Genomic DNA, 7,633 nt, shown 5'->3' with positions numbered 1-7,633 from the left:
TGTTGAGGCTTTTCCTGTCCTTCTCCAGCAGACGACCACCACAGTGTCTTAGAAAGTTTGTCCTGCACACTCCAGAGGACGTCAGTGTCCTCAGTAAGTGGAGACGACTTTGACAATTCTTGTACAGGACCAGTCCACTTTATTGTTGAGGTATTTGCATCAGAGTTGCACGATACCCACGGTTCCCCTGCGATCCAAATCGTAACGGTTCCTACTATACTAGACATTCTACACGACGGTACTACCGTGGATTACTACCGGTGCCCGTTTCTGCTACATAGCGGCCATCTCTACGCTCCTCCCGGCTTCTCACTGCATGCTACTCCCTTGTAAACAAACCAACATGGCAACTACTGCAACCGAACTACGCACCCGTCTGTTAGCTGATTGGCTGTTTCCCTGTTACTGGTGACGTGCGGGGATACGATAGGCTGTTTCCGCACGCTGGGTCCGCCCGTCTGTTAGCTGATTGGCTGTTCGTGTGTTTCTGCCGGCAAGAACAAACTCCATGAAGACCGCTCCGCTTTGATAGAAATTCGCTTCAAAACAAACAACAAGCTACGGGCGTACGGCTTACAGTTACAAACACGAGACAACACACTCACCGTGTCAGAAGCACACAGGATCACTGAGTCTGCCACGGCGTCATCGTCCGTGGCGCCACTTATTTTGCTCAAAAAAACAAACTTGTTGCACCAAACAACATTATAAGTAATTAATAAGTATTTTTCTAACTTGTACAAATACATTGCAGTTCATAAAAAGAGTAATAATAATAAAAGGCCGTAGTATCGCGATAATACCCAGAACCGTGATACTTTGTCTGGTATAGTATCGTGGTTACTTATTTTGGTATCGTGACAACTCTAATTTGCATGCTCCCACCATTTCAATATCCAATCCCTGGACGTTCAGCGGCGTGGTCTGAGGCGTCTCCCTCCTGAAGTCGATCACCACCATCTCAAGGTGGTCTGGATCGCACCAGTCGATGAAGTCTGTGATGACCTCCCTGTGCTCCTACTCCTACAACTGTGTTGATGTGTACAGGCTGAACTCCTTACTTGCTCCTTCTGTTTTACGCAGCATCACACTGGTTAACTCTATATGGCTTTTATGAGGAACCCTGTGGATTCAGACACATAAACAGCACATAATTAGAGGGCATTTCGGCTGTAGATGAAGCCGTAACTCAAAGCTTTGTGCAGTATGAAACCGAGCATACTGTGTGTGCTGAATGACAAAGTGATACTTCCTAAGACGTGGCGGGGTCTGCCAAAACTAACAGCGCAGGGGCGTGGTCCTCCGCTGAGGCCAGAGCTGCATGTTCAGCTCTTTGGAGGGATGCTCGCAGTGACAGCAGCGAGCTCGCACTCGCTCACTGTCAGCACTTTTTTCTTTTTTAAACGGATGTATACGGGACAACAATCAAACTGCGGCTCTCTGGCCGGCGCTCAGCAGACGGCAAGAGAGATCAAAATGTGGAGCAGCGAGCTGGGCGAGGGGAGCAGGGGGGGGAGGTTGGCGAGGTCCCGGTGAGCCTCGGCCATCCTGGATGTTATTTCATCCGTCTCTATGACTAATACAGAATCAATTATCTCACCCTAATGGTCCAATTGCAGGCTGCAAGCTTGCAAGATTTAGAGTTCAAATAAATCAGAGAGAAATTGTGCACAGAGAGGCCTGGGCAGTGACCAAGCCATAACAAATAAGCCAATTATCAAAGTGAATACGGATGCACGGTATCATCCAGTTGTAATTATTCTAAAACACACACACCGTCAGGATGTCTTAAAAAAAAAAAAAAGATGCTCTGTTTATGCTCTCATATGTGCTAATTTTGGATTACACAGTGACTCAAGGAGGGCAACACAAACATGTTTGAATAACCTCAAGAACCAGGATGGTTCTGGAAAAGAACACAATCCGTTCCCATTGATCTACGTGCACTCGGGGATCCAGTGCATCTAAGGACACAGATTTTGGACCGAGCCCTGAAACACAATCTCTCCACACTCAACTTCAACTCCTCATCTTAAGCACACAATTGTCTTTTGAATGACCTTGTGGTCTGTTTTACTACACTCACCAATTTTACTACTTATTCTACTGGTTGTTTTACAGGAAAAGTGGTTGTAAGGCTTCATCAGTGTTCAACCATTCATTTTTTTTCCAACAGGACACACAGGGATTTTCAATTTTTCTGGGTTTTAACGCTGAGTTGTCAACTCAGCGTTTGTTGTCTCTAATCCCAAATATTCTCATACCCCGAGGCTAGCGTTCAAACGTGGCTGGCAACAAGTTTACAAGTAGCCTTGTGTCACATTTTATTATATAAAGAGAATATGTACTACCCCAATGCTAACGTCAGCATCCTAATCCTAGTTTGGCATGATAGCGTGCTAAAATTTGCTAATATCTTTCTTGTCGTAGCTTAGCATAAAGATTGGAAATACAAATACAAAAAGTTAGCTTGGTTTTGGCTACTAATTAACACAATATATCTTGTTTGCTACATGCTAATGACTCTGTGTTAGGCTATACTTTGAAAGAGCATTTTTTATTTTTAATAAAGCTAGTATAGCCACATTTGCCAATATATTTATTCACTTTCTTTCCAGTAGCCCGTTAGCTTAGCATGAAGACTGAAAATTATCACATTTTACTGTGTAAAGAGCTACGGCTACTGCTAATGTCAGCATGCTAACATAGCCACAATGACAAAGCTGACTGATGTTCATCGTCTTAGTTTAGCATGTTAGCATGCTAACATTTGCTAATATGCTAATATCTTTCTTGTCGTAGCTTAGCATAAAGATTGGAAATATAATTTTAAAAAAAAGTTAGCTTGGTTTTGGCTACTAATTAACACAATATATCTTGTTTGCTACATGCTAATGACTCTGTGTTAGGCTATACTTGGAAAGAGCTAATGTAGCCACAGTGACAAAGCTAACATGCTGATGTTAAGCAGATTTAATGCTAACCACGCTTAGCATCTCAGTTAGCATGCTAACATTTGCCAATATATTTATTCGCTTTCTTTCCAGCAGCCCGTTAGCTTAGCATGAAGACTGGAAATTATCACATTTTACTGTGTAAAGAGCTACGGCTACTGCTAATGTCAACATGTTAACATAACCACAATTACAAAGCTAACTGATGTTCATTGTCTTAGTTTAGCATGTTAGCATGCTAACATTTGCTAATATGCTAATATCTTTCTTGTCGTAGCTTAGCATAAAGATTGGAAATATAAATGAAAAAAAGTTAGCTTGGTTTTGGCTACTAATCAACACAATATATCTTGTTTGCTACATGCTAGTGACTCTGTGTTAGGCTATACTTGGAAAGAGCATTTATTATTTTTAATTAAGCTAGTGTAGCCACAATGATGTTAAGCAGGTTTAATGCTAACCACGCTTACCATCTCAGTTAGCATGCTAACATTTGCCAATATATTTATTCACTTTCTTTCCAGTAGCCCGTTAGCTTAGCATGAAGACTGGAAATTTTCACATTTTACTGTGTAAAGAGCTACGGCTACTGCTAATGTCAACATGCTAACATAGCCACAATGACAAAGCTGACTGATGTTCATCATCTTAGTTTAGCGTGTTAGCGTGCTAACATATGCTAATATCTTTCTTGTCGTAGCTTAGCATAAAGATTGGAAATACAAATTTAAAAAAAAGTTAGCTTGGTTTTGGCTACTAATTAACACAATATATCTTGTTTGCTACATGCTAGTGACTCTGTGTTAAGCTATACTTGGAAAGAGCTAATGTAGCTACAGTGACAAAGCTAACATGCTGATGTTAAGCAGGTTTAATGCTAACCACGCTTAGCATCTCAGTTAGCGTGCTAACACTTGCTAATATATTAATTCACGTTCTTTCCAGTAGCCCGTTAGCTTAGCAAATTATCACATTTTACTGTGTAAAGAGCTACGGCTACTGCTAATGTCAGCATGCTAACATAGCCACAATGACAAAGCTAACTGATGTTCATCGTCTTAGTTTAGCATGTTAGCATGCTAACACTTGCTAATATGCTAATATCTTTCTTGTCGTAGCTTAGCATAAAGATTGGAAATAAAAAAAAAACAGTTAGCTTAGCTTTGTGACAAAAAAAAGTGACAAAATATGTCTGTTAACACATTATATGTTTGTTTAATCTAAAACCAAACTGTAAAAAGATGTTAGTGCTTTGAGATCATGCTAACTAATCCTAGTTTGGCATGATAACGTGCTAAAATTTGCTAATATCTTTCTTGTCGTAGCTTAGCATAAAGATTGGAACAAAAAGTTCACTAATTAACACAATATATCTTGTTTGTTAGGGTAAACTACTGTGGTGACATTAGGGGAGACGTCAGGATCAGGACTCTTTAATCACTGATGCGGTGCAGCTGTGAGGGGGCGTGGAGGTGAGACAGGTTTGATAAGGGCCGGAGATGTGGCGCGGTACTCTGTCAGCGGGGGTGGGTGTCGTTCGCAGCTAGTTAGAGCTGCCGGCGACGAAGACAGGTAGCCAGGGGGAAGTTAGTGGTGCATGTGTCAGGAGGGGAGGCCTGCTGCCTCCTGTAGTTAGACCGGGGCCTCCGTAGAGAGTGCCGTGTGGGCATCGCTCTCTGGGCAGCCGCCGCAGTGCCCTCCGGATCGCCAGTCAGTCCCTGTCCTCGCCGTCCAGCGAAGCCGTTGCCCCGGGGAGTTGGACGGCGGCACAAGCGCAGACCCCGGGGGGTGCACTTTAACATTTTTATATGTGTTTGTCATTTAGTGTTTGTGTGGTGTCTGAACTCTGCGTGCTGTGTTAAAGCGTGTCTTTAAAACCTAGTGACCCTAGCCCAGACATGGGCAAACTACGGCCCGCGGGCCGCATGCGGTCCGTTCGGCTTTTCAATGCGGCCCGCCGAACTTATCCACATCCAAAAAAAAAAAAAAAATCTTACAAAGATATGTGTCTCATCACTGTGCGATGAAAACTCGGCGAGCTATCCCCCAAAGAGTAGCAACAAACCCCACAAAACGACACAGTATGTCTGATCTTTGTTGTTTGTGTCAAAAGTTTTATTCCAGCGTGAAGAAACGCTGCTAATGTCTCTGCTTTAGTTTGAATCCGTCACGAAGCTCCTGGTTGTTACATAAAGACAAAGACGCTTTGACAGTGAAGTGAGACCTCTTGCTGCGATATACCACCTTTGGGTTTACTTCATTCTGGATCGTCATTGGTGGGTCAAAGGTGAACGTGGGGGGTACTAATCAATTCTCCTGACTCTGATTGGTCGACAGGTGACAGGTGTCAATCCTCCACACTCTGCTACCTGCTGCTTCATATTCTTTAATACCGCTTGTTTCAAACATCGCGTCGTCTTAAAACTCGAAGTCTTCTTTCTTCTGCCACACTGGTGAAGACATGTTCATTGTTAGTCTGGCAGAGACGGGGCCAGGCTTGGGTTCTGCAAATAAGGCGCGATAACTTTTGGGGCTCCTCTGCCTCAAACGTCTGATAAATGAACATGTTTAAAAAATCAGCTGAAAAGATAAATTGTGTAAAGTTGAAAAGTGAAGCTTTTTTTACAAAAATATGTTTAAATATATTCAAATGTGTTTAAAAACACACATATGTTGAAATGTGTTTTAAAAAGACATTAATAGGAGGTCCTGGCCCGGCCCCTCTGTCAAATTTTAGAACCCAATGTGGCCCGCAAGTCAAAAAGTTTGCCCACCCCTGCCCTAGCCTGATGTGTAGTGGGTTGTCACTGAGTTACATTAGAGGTGAACCTGCTGTTGTGACCCTCCAGAAAGAAGCCCGTGCCCCCGACCGACATCTCCCCGTCAGATTGGAGCCCCCACAATGTTTTATGAACTTTGCTAATTATTAATAAAGGCTGTTATTTACTGTAAATCATCCTGTGGTTCTGAAGTCATCAGCTTTCATAGCTAAAGATAAAACCCACATTTATTACACTATTTTAGATAAAGCTAGTGTAGCCACAATGAAAAAACATGCTGATGTTAAGCAGGTTTAATGCTAACCACGCTTAGCATCTCAGTTAGCGTGCTAACATTTGCTAATATATTTATTCACTTTTTTTCCAGTAGCCCGTTAGCTTAGCAAATTATCACATTTTACTGTGTAAAGAGCTACGGCTACTGCTAATGTCAACATGCTAACATAGCCACAATGACAAAGCTGACTGATGTTCATCATCGTCTTAGTTTAGCATGTTAGCATGCTAACACTTGCTAATATATTTATTCACTTTCTTGTCGTAGCTTAGCATAAAGATTGGAAATAAAAAAAGAAAACAGTTAGCTTAGCTTTGTGACAAAAAAAGTGACAAAATATGTCTGTTAACACATATGTTTGTTTAATCTAAAACCAAACTGTAAAAAGATGCTAGTGCTTTGAGATAATGCTAACGTCAGCATGCTAACATAGCCACAACGACAAAGCTAACTGATGTTAAGTAGCTAGGTGTAATGCTGCCATGTTCACCATCTTATTTAATTAGCGTGCTAACATTTGCCAATATGTTTATTGCTTTCTTGGTGACAGTTATCATTTAACCGTCCACCGTTTGTCGTCTCTAATCTACATGCTAGCGGCTTTGTGTAGCCAAAGCAGTGCTAACATGTAGCATAGCATGTTAGCGTGCTAACATTTGCTAATATGTTTATTCACTTTCAGCCTGTTAGCTTAGCACAAAGATTTGGAAAAACAACAAAACAGTTGATTTCAAATTTGCTGGGTTTGTTGTCAACTCAGCATTTGTTGTTGTCTCTAATCCCAAACATTCCCACTTGGACTCTTTAGCGATGAGTCGATCATGACAAATTTACATTTAAAGTTCGCCTTGTGTCACATTTTATTGTCATCGTGCAAGCCAAGGCCAGACGTAAAAATAAATAAATAAATAAATAAAGAGACTAACAAGTGCACCGTGAGCCTCACACTACAACAACAAGAGGAATGTTGTAGCAGTTAGATTAAAGCAAAAAATTGGAGGAGATTCTCCCCTCTTTCTCAATTTCAGTCGACAGTGGAAATTCACTGAGGCCTGATTATAGCAGGAGAGTGTTGGCTCAGCTGTGTGCTTTAAGAACCCATGATGTCAGAGCCTTATTTTCCTTGGAGAGACTCTCATCAGCTGCATTGTTCCAGGAAACCATGGTCTGTTCTCTGGGCAACAAAAAAATCCTGCCCAAAATGCGGTCCTTACCCCCCCTCCAGCCCACCACCCACCACCCTTCTCCAACAAACCCCGCCGCCACATTTTGCACCCGCATCTCTGCTGAATGCAGCACGCCGGCCTCTGGCACAACTCTGCAGCACAAACACACACACACACAGATATCAAAGATCACGCATGGAGCATCGGTGCATCACATTTCCCTGGAACCGGAGCCGTTTCTTCCCCTCTGCTGCTCGCTGCTCTGACAGCTTTTCCCTTTTATATTTTCTATTAGAAGACGAGTGTCGGTGATGAAAGGCAGCGTGTTAATACAGGATGAGGAAAAATAATGTGTTTGCCCCCCGGAGGATTATAAAACAATGCTGCTCCCAGACTTCTGAGGCGGCGTAGGCGGTGTGATTGAAATACAGCACCGGGGACTGACAGGTGACGCAA

The sequence above is a fragment of the Larimichthys crocea genome, chromosome XX (genome assembly GCF_000972845.2).
Source record: "Larimichthys crocea isolate SSNF chromosome XX, L_crocea_2.0, whole genome shotgun sequence".
Taxonomy (NCBI): Eukaryota; Metazoa; Chordata; class Actinopteri; family Sciaenidae; genus Larimichthys; species Larimichthys crocea.
The sequence above is the reverse complement of the archived record's forward strand: the minus strand, read 5'-3'. Positions refer to the sequence as shown.